General features: G+C 45.8%; 1 long non-coding RNA gene and 1 pseudogene across 1 annotated transcript in view; one reads left to right on the forward strand and one right to left on the reverse strand.

Annotated features, from left to right (window-relative positions):
* The window catches only part of LOC134980852 (uncharacterized), a 367,657-nt gene that overhangs the window by 45,856 nt on the left and 303,609 nt on the right, over positions 1–18,192 (reverse strand). The gene's annotated exons all lie outside the window — the stretch shown is intronic.
* On the forward strand, positions 9,618–9,736 carry LOC134981636 (5S ribosomal RNA; annotated as a pseudogene).

An 18,192-nucleotide genomic window follows, 5' to 3' on the forward strand; every position in this document is an offset into this window, starting at 1 on the left:
AACTGAGATTGAACAACTAGAGACTATTTCATTATCAACTCTGAAGGAAGACAAGAGCAGTAACTGGGTAGAAAGACTGCAAACACAGGTAGATTCCTATAGAAAGGAACTTACCTCGTTTAAAAGAAAGAAACTTGCTACGGTAACAGCAGATTATAAAAATCATACTGTTTATAGGTGGTTGCTAGGCAACAGTAACACACAACAGGGTGAAAGAACAGGACGTTTTTTTAGAAAACGCAGACAAGCCCCTTTCCCGAGAGAGATTGCCTCCTCATTAACCACATCAGACACTGATCTCTCTGACTCTCAGAAAGGTAACACTCAACATTTTTTAGACAAAACGTCGGGACCGAAGGGCCTTCCACCGGCCCACGGGGACTCCCGAGGCACAGACGCCTCACTAGAAGGGGCGGTCGCAAAAAGAAGGGGGCGCAAAAAACAGAATTAGATTTGGTATTTAACTTATCTGGGCGCGTTCTTGATCAGTCTGAGTTAAGCCTCCTGACACGAGGTTTGTCATTTGTCCCCACTTTTCCACACCACACATTTCAAGGTGCTGTGGATCAGTATAGGTTTGGACGTAATTTGAGACTCAAAGAATATTTTGCTGGCCAGCCGAAATCTAACGACAGGAAGCTCTTTAAAAAGAGTTCCAGGTTTGACCCTACTACCCAAAACTCCAGCATGAAGACTTTTCTCAGATTGGTCAAGGATGATGTTCAAAAGTATAAACCACCACGCCTCTTTGACAACCTAACCACGGGTGAAAGACAGGCACTCAAGAACCTGAGAGATGATACATCCATAGTAATAAGACCTGCCGATAAAGGTGGGGCTGTGGTGGTTCAGAATTGGACCGATTATGACTCTGAGGTGAGTCGGCAGTTAGCAGACACCACGGTATATCGTAAGGTCATGACCAATCCGATACCCTCTATTAAGAAGACTATCGACCAGAGTCTACGGAGAGGACTCGAGAGTAATTGGATTGACCAGGATTTGTTTGATTATATGAGTATAGATGAGCCCAAGTGCCCTATTATCTATACACTCCCAAAAATACATAAATCATTGATCAACCCGCCGGGACGACCTATCATTGCAGCTGAAGGCTCCCTACTACAGCCTATAGCTAAGTGGGTTGACTCTATACTTCAACCACATGTCCGCACCAGTCGCAGCTACATTCGCGATACAAGCGACTTTCTGTATCTACTCGGTCAGACTGAGGTACCCAAGGGCAAATACCTCCTGTGTACTATGGATGTACAATCTTTGTACACGATTATACCACACACGGAAGGGATTGAAGCAATCAAAGGGGTGCTCACCCATAATCCAGTTGAAAATATACCGACTGAATTTGTCCTCGAATTAATCCAACTTGTACTAGATTTGAATCATTTCAAGTACAAAGATAGCTATTTTCTGCAAGTATCGGGCACAGCTATGGGCTCCAACCTGGCGCCCGCGTACGCGAATTTATATATGTCCAACTTTGAGGAGACACAGATCATGCCTGTATATGGCTCTAGGATCTCGTTTTACAAACGATTCATCGATGATGTCTTCCTGATATGGGAAGATACCCAGGAAGCTTTTTTAGAGATGGTTAATAACCTCAATACACTACAGAGTCCTGTAAAATTTACTAGTGAGAGTTCAGACCACACCATACATTTTTTGGATGTCGAAGTATCCATTAAAGATGGAAAATTTGTGACATCAGTATTCAGAAAAGCAACGGATCGAAACACTACCCTACTAACCAGCAGCTTTCATCCCCCCTCTCTAAAAAATAATTTACCAATTTCTCAATTTTTACGAGTTATGCGCATAAATAATGATGCGGACAATAGAGAGAAACAACTGACAGAAATGAAAGATAGGTTTACTGAGAGAGGTTACTCAAACAAGGTGATCAACAACAGTCTACGTAAGGCTAGACGTAAATTTAACGAGACTACACCTGTAGCCTCGAGCAATGATACTCGCATGGTCTTTACGACCAAGTATGATAATTATGCACAGTTTACACGTAAAACCTTACACAAACATTGGCCAATTGTAAAGTCAGATCCTGGGTTACCTTTTACGCATATGAACCCACCCATGATGGCCTATAAACGTGGACCAAATCTGAGACAGATCCTTATGAGACCGACAGCGGTACCCGTGACTAAATTGAATTTTCTCCAGATCATGAGCAGCAAACCAGGTTGCTTCTCATGCGGTAAATGTACCACATGCAGATCTCTTCTCACTGGTCCTACGTTTCCGCATCCCCACTCGGGGAGGAACATTAAAATCAAATATCATCTTCACTGTAGGTTAGACTTTGTGGTTTACACACTAACGTGTCCGTGTGGATTACATTACGTAGGCCTGACCACCCGTTGCTTTAGAGAAAGAATGGCAAATCATCGGTTGTCCATCCGTACGGCTATCCAAACGGGTACTACCGACAAACCTGTTGCCAGACATTATCTACAGAGAGGACACCAGGTGGCTAATATTAAATGCAGACTCATAGACTGGGTCCCACCATTGTCTCATGGTGGTGACCGTACGCTTGCTTTACGACAACGGGAGAGTTTCTGGATCTCCCACCTGAATACAGTTTCACCAAAAGGCCTTAATGAACATTCTGCCATGAATGTCTTTCTGTGAATCATCTTTACCGTCTGGTTTCTAGCAGCTCCTTACCCGTTGATTCCATATAGTAATTAAATTTATTTATGGTAATATGCCAAGGTTAAACTACCTCCAATAAATAGTCCACTAGTATACTAGAGTTGGGAGTAAAATAGGCGAGGGACTCGGTGAATGTGGAGAGCTCAATCTGTTATGGACATATCAGAACGACACCACCTATATACTACTAGGCCTTATTTTCCCTTGATGATCTTGAGACCCATTTCTCTATTATAATTTAACATTTTTTTCCTAGTTTCCATCATTATTATTATATTGTAGGGGTAAGCTTTACTATTATACATTAGGGTCAAGCAGATATCAGGTTGTGTCGGACTAAATATGTCCTATTTTAATATGTTGTTTATTCCCTTTTTTTGTAATAGTTTTTTGTGTGACACCGCGTCAGCTTGATCACTATAACACCCACAGTAGAGAACATTGAGACCTGGTTTGTACCAGTGCATTTGCATATTTCAGCTTAGGACTATTTATCCTTATTCCTTCATATGTATCTCAGCACACAGTAAGCTGTTACATCTATATTGTTTAGATTAGAGCTACACCCACGAGTGCCCAGTACCAGTTGGCTTTCTGTACAGGAGCGAGTCCGTGCACCCGGCTATGGAACGCAACGCGTTCCATAGTTGCTATGGCGAGTGGTGCGCACGTCACCTATTAACTATAAGGACATCCGACACCCTCGTCTCCTGTGGCGTGGAACGCAGTGCGCTCCACGAGTGGTGTAGCAGAGTAGTCTGTCCTTGACGTCTGGCACTTCCGGTCACGGGGCCGTGGAACGCATTGCGTTCCACGGACGGTATTCAGTTGAATATCACATAGATTATGTACCCCCACGGGTGGTTTTCGAACGCCTGAGTGAGTAAGACCTTTAGAGCCGGTGACTTGATTTTGCTGGGCTTTAAGCCCTCCCGCACCCGTTGTTGTGAGGCAAAGGGGGTTTTTGTTCAGAGGTACACGACCCACTTCCGGTGAGTGGGTATATAAGGAATGGCGATTAGGGGTACATTAGTGTGGCTGCTGAGTCTGGTATGACGATTAACATTGGGTGAGTACCTTGATACATCTTATGAGTGGAAATGACACCTTTTCAGTGATGCTTGTTCAGTGATTTTTTCACTGACTGAAAGTTTGATTATATATTTCACACTTGTTTTGTAGTGACTTATGGAGTTGTCTAAGTTGTCTACATGAGTTTGTTATCCACACGTGTGAGTATTATAATCCGCACTAGCACAATAGGGGTGGAGATGAGCTGTATTCCTCTCAGCTTGCTGTGACATTGATGTAGATGCTACAAAATTTTTTAGAAACCACATCTCATATGACTACAGAAGCCGTGCAGCTACGGTATTGTCCGAACTGGATATATTGATTAAGCAGAGTAAGTTTGCTTTAATTATCTTCACACATTTGGCCCCTATGTTCCATATAGTGCAACAGATTTACTGATATTGTGCATGTATGGTGAGGGTATTCACCTATTTTATCTCTTATGTCCCTTTTGCCTCTCACTGGGTGCATAGTGAGCTTTAATGACGCGGTGGCTCACGACAATATGCTTTTTGTGTTTGTGTTTTAAGTTTTTGTAATTTTTGTAAAGTTTTGTGAATTTATGTATGTATTGTTTATTGTGTTGTAGAAATCAATATATGATGCCTTGTGAGCATGAATTATATTTCGAAGCTTGTCTTGAAAAAGATCCCGAACTGAGGATCGAAACGTCGACTGAATAAGCCGAATTTCTATCAATAAAACTAATGTGAATTATGAAAAGTTGCTGCAAATCATTTATTGGATGAGTGCACCTCCATTTCTTTGGACTCTTGCTTGAATATTGTGGGCCTACCAGTACCTGGAGTACCCCACTAGGAGCACCCCACTGTTGTTAGCCTTGATGCGAGTGCAGGAGTATACATGTTTTATATATATATATATATTGGTAGGAGCACCAAAATGAGGACTGCTATGGGTGAGAGGTGATGGTGCTGGGAAAGGGGTACAGGGTCAGAGGCGGAACTAGCGTCTGTGCAAGGGGGCACCAGACAAAATCTTGCTTAGGGCATCATATTGGTTAGGGCCAGCTCTGGCATCCGGTATCCGCCATTAGTGCAGTGGGATTTAGACAGTTGATGGACATACTGTGTCCCTGGTACCAAATCCCATCTAGAGTCCACTTCACTAAGCAAGTGATTCTCAGACTGTACAGGTACATTAAGAAAAGTGTCCTCAAAAATGCAGTTGGACCCACTGTTCACTTAACCACGGACATGTGGACAAGTGGACAAGTGGAGCAGGGCAAACTAAGGACTACATGACTGACAGCCCACTGGGTAGATGTATTGCCTTCTGCAGCAACAACAGCAGCAGCGGCATCAGCATCTCACAAAAGCCAACTTGTTCCTAGGCAGGCTATGCTATGTATCACCGGTTTCCGTAAGAGGCACACCACTGAGAACCTCTTACAGAAACCTAGGGAAATCATTGCACAATGGCTTACCCCACTTAGACTCTCCTGGGGATTTGTGATATCTGACAACGCCACCAATATTGTACGAGCATTATCTCTGGGCAGATTCAAGCACATCCCATGTTTTGCACACACAATTAATTTGGTTGTGCAGAATTTTTTGAAAAATGACAGGGGCGTGCAGGCAATGCTGTTGGTGGCCCGAAAAATTTCGGCCAACTTTCAACATTGACTGCGTGCCGAAGACTCGAACGCCAGCAAACACTCTTGAACCTGCCCTGCCATCACCTGAAGCAAGACTTAGTAAAAAGGTGGAATTCAACCCTCTATATGGTTCAGAGGATGGAGGAGCAGCAAAAGGCCATTCAAGCCTATACATCCACCTATGACATAGGCAAAGAAGGGAGAAAGCACCTGACTCAAGTGCTGTTGTGCAGGGTTCTACAACCCTTCGAACTTGCCACACGTGAAGTCAGTTCAGACACTGTCAGCTTGAGTCAGGTCATTCCCCTCATCAGGCTTTTATAGATGCAGCTGGAGAAATTGAAGGAGGAGCTAAGATGGAGCGATTCCACTAAGTATGTGGGACTTGTGGATGGAGCCCTTCATTCACTTTGCCAGGATTCAACGGTGGTCAATCTGTTGAAATCAGATCAATACATTTTGGGCACCGTGCTCGATCCTAATAGATGCAGCTGGAGAAATTGAAGGAGGAGCTAAGATGGAGCGATTCCACTAAGTATGTGGGACTTGTGGATGGAGCCCTTCATTCACTTTGCCAGGATTCAACGGTGGTCAATCTGTTGAAATCAGATCAATACATTTTGGGCAACGTGCTCGATCCTAAGTTTTAAGCCTACATTGTATCTCCCTTTCCAGCGGACACAAGTCTGCAGAGGTGCACAGACCTGCTGGTGAGAAAACTGTCAGATCAAACGGAACATGACCCATCAACAGCTCCTCCTTCATTTTCTTCCTGGGGCTGCAAGGAAAATAATACAATTTCCTAGCCGACCCACTGGCAGTGATGCAGGGCAGTCGGAAGCAACTTTTGACATCTGGTCCGGACTAAAGGAGCTGCCAACAATTACTGACATGTCTACTCTTACTGCATATGATGCTGTCACCATTGAAAGAATGGTGGATTATAATCGGTGACAGCATCTAAGTAGGCATGTCAGACAATTCCGTATGTACAGTATACTGGTAGGAAAATTTGGCAATTTGGAGGCCCTTGCACAAACCGGCTTTATTTTACCTAAGTCCCCCCTCCCCCTCCTCCCCTCCAATGTGTACTCCGAAAGAGTGTTTAGTGCAGCCGGAAACCTTGTCAGCGACCGGCGTAGGAGGCTACGCCCACAAAACGTGGAGAAGATGATGTTCTTCAAAGTGAATGATGAATTCCTCCAGGAAGACCTTTAACAGCAATTGCCTCCAGAAAGTACACAGGGACCTGTGATGGTGGATTTCAGCCGGTATGAATTAATACTCTGTGAGGCTGAGGATGTAAACACTGAAGAGGGGGAGGAAATAGAGGATGAGGACAACATCTTGCCTCTGTAGAGCCAGTTTGTGCAAGGAGAGTGTGGCCGGAGAGACTAGCCAGCCACACGTGTAATGGCGTCTGCGGCACTGAAGGGGTTAACCCTCGTGCCCAGCGCCATGTTGCAGACTGTTTAAAAGTTTGTTGAATGATGTGTTTTAACATGTCATATGTAGTGCTCTGTGCACCATTGCAGGAAGACATGTTTAAATGTATTTATTTTATATTCAAGACAGGCTTGGTGTATATTTAAAGGGAAACACGTGTTTAAATGAAATGTATTTAAAGGAAAAATGCAGTTACTATAGATGTCTGAATAAGCATCTCTTATCCTCTGGAAATAGGAAGGGGCATGCTAATGGTCCTGTCCTAGCAGCGAGGTGTGAAGGACAATACCTTTTGATGTGTAAGTTCCTTAGAGAGAGATACTAATCACTGGGTCTATGGGCTTGGAATCTGTTTCATGTAGGCGATTTGATATACGATCCCTGAATGGCAGATAAAGGAAGGAAGACTGTTTGTTTGTATTGTAGCCATTCCTGTTGTAATCTTAAACACTGGGATTGCCTGGAGATGTGAATGACCAGAAACATCTGTATTTTGAAGATATGTGATAAATTTATCAATAGTGAATGTTAATCTGATACCAAACGTTGTCTGGGTGACAGGAAGGAGGATATTGTTTTATTGCACTTATATCCTTGTAAAATGTAATTTATTGGTATTTTGTAAAATAACCTGATTGGTTGGAGAAGACAGGGAGGGCTTACCCCCCTGTGGTACTGTGTGGAAAACTGACATAAAAAGGAGACCTGCGTGCCTCCAGAGTTGTAGTGTATTATTCCATCTTATTCTGCTGAAAACATCTGATTGTATGCTGTTACCCCTAGCAATAGGGAGGAGCCTTTTTAAAGGTTATTTGAGCAATAAACATCTTTGCCTCAAGAAGACTGCTTCATCTTGTGACCAACAGGGTTAGGCCAAACCTAGCCCCGTCCTCCGGCTGTCCAGGGAAGCACCTAGCGTCTTCAAGCTCCGCCTTCCAAAAACGAAAAAGGTTTTTGATCCTGCACCGACTTAGGTTGGAAATAAGTATCAATATATAAACCACATAGTGGACAGTGATGCTAAATAGTAGCAATGATGTCAGTCCGTGTGGCGGTGCGCCCAGAGTCAAAGAGAAGAATGTACATATGCAGAAGAAAAAGTATGACTCTTGTTTGGGCGCACTCTTGTTTTAACTATCTATCAATAGATAAGTAAATTCATATAGGAGTAATAACAGTGTGGTAATTGTTTCTAATCTTTAAAGCGCATGAGGGTTGGACACGACTGGTTGGAGATAGAATGGGTGTTGAATGATCAACAGGAGACAACGGTCTCATAAATGGATGTTCAGATCTTAATATTCCTGGATAATTGCATGTCGGAAGTTGGCTATAGACTGACGATATTCTCACGTATGTCTCCTATGCGATCCACAACCAGGGCGGAACCGAGAAGCGTCACTTCCGCCCCACTTAATTCAATTTACCTTCCCCAGTATGACCCGTCCACATGACCTTTTTCTAAGGCCCTGGATTGGACCATATGCCCACAATACATCCGCCCACACAATCAGGCATTGGCTGACGTTAATCATTCAGGGTTTTTAAACACCAAGGTATGGAGACTCCAAGCAGCTGTTCAGGATGGAAGTGAACAAGCCCGAGACCGGGTGAAACGCGTTTTCCTGCAATCCTGCAAACACCTAACCTGCCTGATACTCGAATTGGTGACGTTAATTTTTCTTATACCAAACTTATTGCTTAAACCAAGCACTTTTGCTTTAGTGCAGAAATTTTTCCTGCAATCCTGCAAGCACCTAACTTGTCTGATACTCGGATTGGTGACATTAATAATTCTTCTTTCTGTATTCCTGTACACACCTAAACCTGCCTCATATCTGGAGAGGTGTTTGTTGTTATGTTATACTCAATACTAAGGGCAAGCACCGTTATCATAACGCAGTAATTGCCCCAAACCCTAAATTGGTGCCTCCAGCCCTAGTATATAATTCCCACAACTTCTCTCCAATACCCAACCAATAACAGGTATAGGTGCGATATTATCCTATATGTACCCTGCCCTTGGTAATCTCAAACTTTGTGCAGCATACTCTCGTGTCATTTTATTTCACGTCATTATATTTTGCCTCAGGTATAGCTCTGTATTCTTATTACTAGAGATATGTCCTGATATCTGACACTGTTGACCGTTATACATCTCTAATGTACCATTAACGAGATACACACGCTTCTCTTGCATCCTTGTAAGCATTTGTCCTCTCTGATATTCAGAGTGGAATCAATTAGAAAGACATGTTGTGATTCTACAACCACTCTGTTATAGGTTATCTCCAATATGCATCGGATGCTCTTGTGAAGTGTTCAGTGACATCTCTTCCCTCAGCCTCAGGTTCAACCCTGTGCCAACCACTGAGTCCTGTCCTCATTGGGACATTTTGCTCATATCACCTTTGTAAATTCAATATTCTGTGGCTTGGCATTAACTGACTCATTGGACCAGGTTCCAGCAGTAGTCACACACCTTAGGCAACCCCCCAGGGACCCTTCTCCTCCTTTGCCTCCTTTTTCTCCTTTATCTCTCCCACTGTTCTTCCTTCCGTGAACTCTCATCCACGATTCAGAGGAGCGTGTCCCCACAGGAGACACGCTTCTTCGGTCTAACGTGGACAGCAGATTCACACATTTTCCTCAACTTTTTCTGGTATCTCCTCTTTTCCAATCTTTCTGTCCCAGCTCGCATTTCTCACAATCATCCTTCATAGGCGGATTTTATCCTCCCATTTCGGTGCACTCTCATTGGCACTGCAGGTCTGAACTTTCCTACGACCATACCCCTGCGTTCACGCCCAATCTCGTCCGATCTTGGAAGCTAAACGCAGGTGGGCTGAGTCAGTACCTAGATGGGCGACCACTAGGGAATACCCAGTGAAGTAGGAAACTCTCCTTCCTGTAGATAAGATACCAACAGCAGTATCACCACTTACACCACAATACCTCTCTCTTCTTCTTTCCCATTCTTCACCTAGGCTATTGTTCAGAAGTGGGACCTAGCTTATGGGTTTCCCACTTCACGATCGTACCTCAATCAGGGCTGCATTAATACAAACCCAGTTTGTACAGATCTTGGGCAGAGGGAAGTGGCTCAGTCTATAGCCAACTTCCGACATGCAATTATCCAGGAATATTAAGATCTGAACATCCATTTATGAGACCGTTGTCTCCTGTTGATCATTCAACACCCATTCTATCTCCAACCAGTCGTGTCCAACCCTCATGCGCTTTAAAGAGTAGAAACAATTACCACACTGTTATTACTCCTATATGAATTTACTTATCTATTGATAGATAGTTAAAACAAGAGTGCGCCCAAACAAGAGTCATACTTTTTCTTCTGCATATGTACAAGCTCCGCCTTCCGCCAGCTACCGGTAGAGGCCTAGCAAGTGGCTAGTGGGGATTCGTCAGCACCACACAGCTGTGGTAAGGCAGTGCTTCGGCACATACAGAGCAGAACCGTGGTTCCAAACGCCACGGCAGGTTAGGAGTTTGGTGGTGGCAGCGAGAACCCGCCCATAGCGCAGTGGGTGGAGTCAGTAACAGGCGGTTACTGACAGGAAGCGGGAATCCCCTATGTGGTCAGGCCTCGTGCGGCTTGACCTTCCATTCTGTGCGCAGCCAACGGGACTCGAAAGCGGCGAGTGCTTTCGTACGGTACCGTCCTGTCACAGAAATTGGTGGCATAGTGGTGGGATATTCCCAGGCGGCTTTTCATCACCCGATTGGAGAAGCCGAGTTACTCAGGAGAGGAGTAACTGCAGCGCAGGAGAACGCACAAGATGGCGGAATTCAGCGGAATGTCCAAGGAGGATTTGGAGATCGTATGCCAGGGGAAGGGTGTGGATATCCCTTCCAACGCGTCCAGAAGCGTCATGAAGGCGGCGCTCAGGAGGGTGGAGGAGTCTCATCGGGCGGAGGTGGAAAGCACTGACGGCGTCAGCATCGCAGAGGACGGCCCAACAGTGGACCTTCATTAGGAACCGGTGAGAACCACAAGCCCCGCCCTCTCTCACAGCAGCAATGTTTCCCAGCAATCCCTAGCAGGGCCAGGATCCCAACGTCCCAGGGGGGGCGGCCCGGATACCCTAGCAGATCGGCTAGCGGAATTGGGGGAAAGGGCAACGGAGCAAGAGCGCTTGATCATCATCCAGATGTGGCGTGATGAGCGGGCACCACAGGCCGTGGTACCCCGGGAGCCGTTGTCAGCTGTTGTACACAGATCAGGACGTATACAGTTTGCCAAGTTTGCAGACAGTGATGGGGACATTGATGGACATTTGCAAGTTTTTGAAAGGACTTGTAAACTTCACGATCTACCCAAGTCAGAGTGGGTGAGACACCTTGTGCCCACTCTGCATGGAGAGGCCTTGGAGGCCTATCGAGGAGTGGCGACGGAGGACTGCGGGACCTACGACGAAGTCGCGAAGGCCCTCCTCCAGCGATTCTTCATCACTCCCGAGTCTTACAGGAAGAAATTCAGAGACTTGCCTAAGAATCCTAGCAGCACCCATGAGCAGTTCGCCACCCAGCTGCGGCAGTACGTGGTGAAGTGGGTGAAGGATTCGGAAGCCACTACGTGGGACGCACTGATCGACCTGATCTGCAGGGAGCAGTTCTACCGTAGGTGCGCCCAAGAAGTGAAGGAGTGGGTGCTAGATCGGGAGCCACTTAGCTTAAAAATGGCTGCCCAATTAGCCGACAAATATGTGGCAATTCGGCCACGGGTGCAGAAGCGCCCCGCCAGCATCCAGCTCCAACAGACTGTACCACCAAGGGGACCCCCCTCTTTAGCTCATCAACCCCAAAGACAAGCATCTTCCAACCCGGGTGCTCTTGGCCAGCAACCGCACTGCAGCGTCCCTGCAACTGATCAGAGATCATCGGTGCCACGACTGGAGAAGAAGTGCTACGGCTGTGGGAAAATCGGACATCTGAGGATGAACTGTCCTGCATCCCAAGCACCCCAGACTCGTGCCCCAAATCCGAGTGCTGGAGCCTGGATCGCTTGTTTGACGAGAGGAGATGAGCCTACAGAGACTGTTCCCCCTCCAGTCAGTCCGATGGAGTGTGGCGAGAGACAGGTGCACTCTGCGGAGAGAGTCACCTGCATGGCCAAACAGCCCCTACACAACATGTGGAGGCACCTGCAGCCAGTCCACGTGGGACCCCTGCAGGGAGAAGGCCTAAGAGACTCTGGGGCCTCAATCACTGTGGTGAGCCCCCACCTTATAGATCCTGCTGCAGTATTGCAGGGTCGCACTGCCACGGTCACCCTGGCAGAAGGAACAGAAAAAGCGGTTCCAATGGCAAGAGTCTACCTGGACTGGGGAGCTGGACCAGAGTTGCGAGAAGTTGCCGTCATGGATGGTCTCCCAACTGATGTGGTCCTAGGAAATGATCTGGGTGGTGGGATCGTCACTATGTTTGTTGGCGCCATTCCCCGGAGTCAAGTTCCAAAACCACCGTTGACATCAGCTACTCCAGCACAGCCCAGCCCAGCCCAGAGGAAACGACTGCAGCTGCTAGACAACTGCCAGCACAGCCAACCACAGCATCAACCAGCCCAGAGGAAAAGATCACAGCGGCTAGATCAGTACATCGACCCCGCATGCCTTTTGCCTCTGGTATGCCTACGTCCCCTAGCAACGCAGAGGATGTTGGTTCCAGCTCGTTTGATCCTATGGGGGTGCCCAATGATGCTCCTGACCCAAGTGGTTTGCCAACTCCGGCGGTGAGTATGAGAAACCACACTGACTTTTCCATGACTGACCCTAGTAGTCCCCACCTAGATCCCCCTGTAGAGTGTCCCAATTTAGGAGAGATTGAGGGCCACAGGCAGGAGTTTAGGGAGGCTCAACTCTCTGACCCATCCCCGAAAGGCATGAGGCGCCACTCTGGCAGCGGCCTTGACAGGGTTGGGGCGGGGAGGTTGACCTGGCGGGAAGGGTTAAGGTACAGGGTAGCCAGGAAAGTGGGAGGGGATAGACCAGATAGGGAATGTGTCCAACTGGTCCCCTCAGGGAACGTTCCTGCACAACCGGTGTCGGTTGCCAGCGAAACCCCTTTGGACAGTAACCCGGAGACAGACCGTACCCTGAAGTGCCTGACACAGAGCTTACCCTGGTCTGGAATGTCGGATGACGCCCAGACCAACTGTAAGGCTGGTGCCATGCGTTGGCAGCCGGGGCACTCCAGCAGTTGTGTTGTCTCTGGGCCTCTGCCCATAGGAGAACCCTTGCAGCAAGTTGCTGTGGACATAGCAGGTCCCCTGCCTGTGCGCAGTAGATCGGGGAAGACACCCAGCCTCCCTGTAGTGGATGCCACACAGGATCCAGAGGCTGGTGGTCTGGCCGCCATCACTGTGGCACAGGTAGCGGACGAGGAGGGAAGAGTAGGCCTAGGTGACAGGGTAGGTTTCCCGAGTCATAGGTCGACGGAGGAGGATTGGAGGGCAGGTCTGACAGTTCGGGCAGACAGTTGCCAGATAGGTATGACGGAGGTGCAGTGCCTGGGACACCATGTGGGAGGAGACAGGGGTAGGCCCAACCCAGAGGGGGTGGAGGCAACCAGAGGCTGTCCCCGACCCACATCACCCAGACCGGTACTGACCTTAGAACCTGTAAGGCCCCACGGACACGTTGTCATTGACTTTAGTCCTGTAGTGAACCCCTTGACAGAGATGGCTAGGAAGGGCATTCCCAAGTCAGTGGACTTTGCACCCGCTTGCGAGTTGGCATTCCAGTCATTGAAGGAGGCTCGGGTACCCGCTCCAGTGCTGATGGCGCACATTCTTGACCAGGACTGTGTGTTACGAACTATTGCGCCACTGCACGGACTGGGAGCAGTACCGAGCCAGAAAGAGCCATATGGGCAGGAGCACCCTGTGGCCTGTTTGAGCAGAAAACTGCTATGGTGGGAGGTGGGGTATGCCACAATTGGGACACCTTGGGTGGCACTTGTTTGTAACCAGCCCCCTACCGTGGTGACTTACCACCCACCCGTTAGGTGGCGGCAACCTACCTTGGGGAAATTGGACAGACTTTTGTGGTGGAGCCTTGAACTTGGACTTCAGGTGGACTATTTGAACATTGTGCACCCACGAAGAGAGGCCCACTACACTATGGATGAACTGTCTAGGCCGGAGCCTACACCCCCTAGGTAGCGTCCCCTTCAACACAAGGGACTGCGGGACCAGGACCCAAATCATTGGGACATGGGTCCCTGGTTGACCCGCTTGAATGGGGGGGGAGGAATGTGGCCGGAGAGACTAGCCAGCCACACGTGTAATGGCGTCTGCGGCACTGAAGGGGTTAACCCTCGTGCCCAGCGCCATGTTGCGGACTGTTTAAAAGTTTGTTGAATGATGTGTTTTAACATGTCATATGTAGTGCTCTGTGCACCATTGCAGGAAGACATGTTTAAATGTATTTATTTTATATTCAAGACAGGCTTGGTGTATATTTAAAGGAAAACACGTGTTTAAATGAAATGTATTTAAAGGAAAAATGCAGTTACTATAGATGTCTGAATAAGCATCTCTTATCCTCTGGAAATAGGAAGGGGCATGCTAATGGTCCTGTCCTAGCAGCGAGGTGTGAAGGACAATACCTTTTGATGTGTAAGTTCCTTAGAGAGAGATACTAATCACTGGGTCTATGGGCTTGGAATCTGTTTCATGTAGGCGATTTGATATACGATCCCTGAATGGCAGATAAAGGAAGGAAGACTGTTTGTTTGTATTGTAGCCACTCCTGTTGTAATCTTAAACACTGGGATTGCCTGGAGATGTGAATGACCAGAAACATCTGTATTTTGAAGATATGTGATAAATTTATCAATAGTGAATGTTAATCTGATACCAAACGTTGTCTGGGTGACAGGAAGGAGGATATTGTTTATTGCACTTATATCCTTGTAAAATGTAATTTATTGGTATTTTGTAAAATAACCTGATTGGTTGGAGAAGACAGGGAGGGCTTACCCCCCTGTGGTACTGTGTGGAAAACTGACAAAAAGGAGACCTGCGTGCCTCCAGAGTTGTAGTGTATTATTCCATCTTATTCTGCTGAAAACATCTGATTGTATGCTGTTACCCCTAGCAATAGGGAGGAGCCTTTTTAAAGGTTATTTGAGCAATAAACATCTTTGCCTCAAGAAGACTGCTTCATCTTGTGACCAACAGGGTTAGGCCAAACCTACGAATAACAAACAAAATAGCAGCGCTACAGTCAACAATTAGAATGTATAATCAACACAACAATGTATATCGCTTTGGAACAAATGGAGATGAATGGACTGAAAAGAAAAGGTACCAAATTATTTAATAGCATGAATAATTAAAAGTGCACAACATTGCGAAGGCAATATTAAAAATACATTTAGAAATTGATAACTAGTAAGATCAATATTCAGATCACCAGGGAGCTACTAGGTGTGTGTCCGTTCCTTAATTAGTGTGGACGTCAGATGAATCAAATCAGAATGAACATTAGGACTGATGGCACAGTCCTGTTGGTGATAGTTACCACAATGATTACCGCTGGAGGGAAGGAATCCTCTGGATGGCGTCCCTTTGAAGGGATGTGATCTTTGGGGTCCTTAGTCCTCACTAGATTGCGGAATCCTCAATGCTGAGTTGGTAATTGGGTGTCACCAATATAGGATGATGGTTCATCTGGTCATCTGTATGAGTAGTCAAAGTCCACTAAAGGTCCGGATGTAGCTCATACAACTTCCAAATGGGCAAGGTGATCTGGAATACCTGACGCGTTTCGCTGCAGGACCTGCAGCTTTTTGAAATTGGTCATTCACATCTCCAGGCAATCCCAGTGTTTAAGATTACAACAGGAATGGCTACAATACAAACAAACAGTCTTCCTTCCTTTATCTGCCATTCAGGGATCGTATATCAAATCGCCTACATGAAACAGATTCCAAGCCCATAGACCCAGTGATTAGTATCTCTCTCTAAGGAACTTACACATCAAAAGGTATTGTCCTTCACACCTCGCTGCTAGGACAGGACCATTAGCATGCCCCTTCCTATTTCCAGAGGATAAGAGATGCTTATTCAGACATCTATAGTAACTGCATTTTTCCTTTAAATACATTTCATTTAAACACGTGTTTCCCTTTAAATATACACCAAGCCTGTCTTGAATATAAAATAAATACATTTAAACATGTCTTCCTGCAATGGTGCACAGAGCACTACATATGACATGTTAAAACACATCATTCAACAAACTTTTAAACAGTCCGCAACATGGCGCTGGGCACGAGAGTTAACCCCTTCAGTGCCGCAGACGCCATTACACGTGTGGCTGGCTAGTCTCTCCGGCCACAGAGAGATTAATTGCTTCTTTTTTGGTGGGGGCCCAAACAACGCAATCATTTCAGCCACAGTCATGTGGCAGACCCTGTCACTGAAATGATTGGTTTGTTAAAGTGTGCATATCCTGTCTATACATCAAGGACAATTCACTCTTGCACCTCTTTTTTTTTCTATGCTTTATGTGCTCTTTTTGAGGCCTAGTTTTTAAAACTGCCATCCTGTCTGCCACTGCAGTGCCACATGTTTGTGCCGTCCACTTGTGTCACTTAGCTTAGTCATTAAAAGCTACCTTGGTGCAACCTGTCAGCCTAAAAACAACATTGTGAGGTATGAGGTGTTCAGAATAGACTGGAAATTAGTGGAAATAAATGTTATTGAGGTTAATAATACTGTAGGAACAAGAAAACCCCAAAATTCTGTGATTTTAGCTGTTTTTATGTTTTTTAAAAAAAAATCAAGATCCAAAACCCGAAAAGGTGGTATTGGTAAAACCAATCCAGATCCAAAACATTGACGGAGATCCAGACCCAAAACCAAAACACAAAACCCGAAAAGTGTCTGGTGCACATCTATAATATAAATCTGATCTATTAAGTCTAATTGATCATCACAGTACTCTGCAGTAGTTGAACCACCTATTTCTATTCAAAGCACCGTTTTGGGGAAAAAGAAGAGACAGTTGGGCAAGGATTAAAGAGAATCCACCATACTGACTGACAGATTTGCCAATGCCTACCAAGAGAATTTAATTTACCAAAGCAAAAAATAAATTAACAGTGCTGGTATTTGGTTGCAAATTAGCTAACAAATGATTGACCATCGGGATTTTGATTTGATCGTTTCAGCGCCACGCAGGGCGCTTTTCTCAAGTGTCACTTGCATTTAGCCTTGAGAAAAGCGCCCTGCGTGGCGCTGAAACGTTGGCGCAAAAATGCCACTGATTTGATTTTTTTGTACAATATATTGATCTTTCATTAAGACCCTGGAGTGCCGCCTGTTCTTTGCATATTGAGAGTGGATGGATCTGTACCCCTCTCTAGAAGAACGTCACCTTTATATATATATATATATATATATATATATACCAAAGTTAGTGAAGTGGCACTCACTATCAATATAATGTCATCTGCCGGGGTGTCCAAATTCCAGAGAAAAACTTGTTTCCACAAGGTCCCTTAACATATCCAATAGTAAAGAAGGCACTCACCAGACTGTTATTGAAATGCAAAAAGGCGTTTATCAAATTTCACATCAGCGATTAATTCATGGTTGGTCGACGTTTCGGTCCTAGCCGGACCTTTTTCCAGACCAGTATGTACAACCGTCACAATCACATACCCAGTGACCATCAGTGTGGAGCTATAAATACCCAGCCAGAGCCCGCCCTTCAATCAATTAGTTAGCCAATAGCAGTATCGCATATTTAAATTGATATATTATTAACTGAACACACATAAATCGAAGCACTGTATATATTAGTACACAATTGATATCAACACTGCCGCATGTATTAACTACAGCTAAAAGAATTCAGAGCACTCACCCTCTCCCTGCAAGTGTATGTGCCGTCGGTGGAACGCACGCCATCAATGACCCGCATAGTGCTTCCGCCTCAGTGAAAAAAACAGCCACTTCCGGACTCGCGATCACACACTGAAAATACAGTGGAACGCATCGCGTGGTTGGCACGCAAGGCGCTTCCGCCTTCAAGCGTGAACTACTGATAGGGGGAACATAGAGCGCAGCATCACTGTGCTATTGTGGGAAAACTGGCAACTTTGATTAGTAAGTTGAAATAAAGTGACGAAAATAGTGTGTAGTTCTATAGGAACAAAGGCACTACTGATTTGAACTGGGGCAGCTTTAGATAGGTATTAGGAGCTCCACATCGGACAAATACAACAGTAAAGACTGGTGAAAATATTGATAATAGTAAGAATATCACAAATAACATCTAACTAAGACTGACATAACAAACAATACGTTTAAAAAAACATATAAT

The sequence above is a fragment of the Pseudophryne corroboree genome, chromosome 12 (genome assembly GCF_028390025.1).
Source record: "Pseudophryne corroboree isolate aPseCor3 chromosome 12, aPseCor3.hap2, whole genome shotgun sequence".
In the NCBI taxonomy this organism is placed as follows: Eukaryota; Metazoa; Chordata; class Amphibia; order Anura; family Myobatrachidae; genus Pseudophryne; species Pseudophryne corroboree.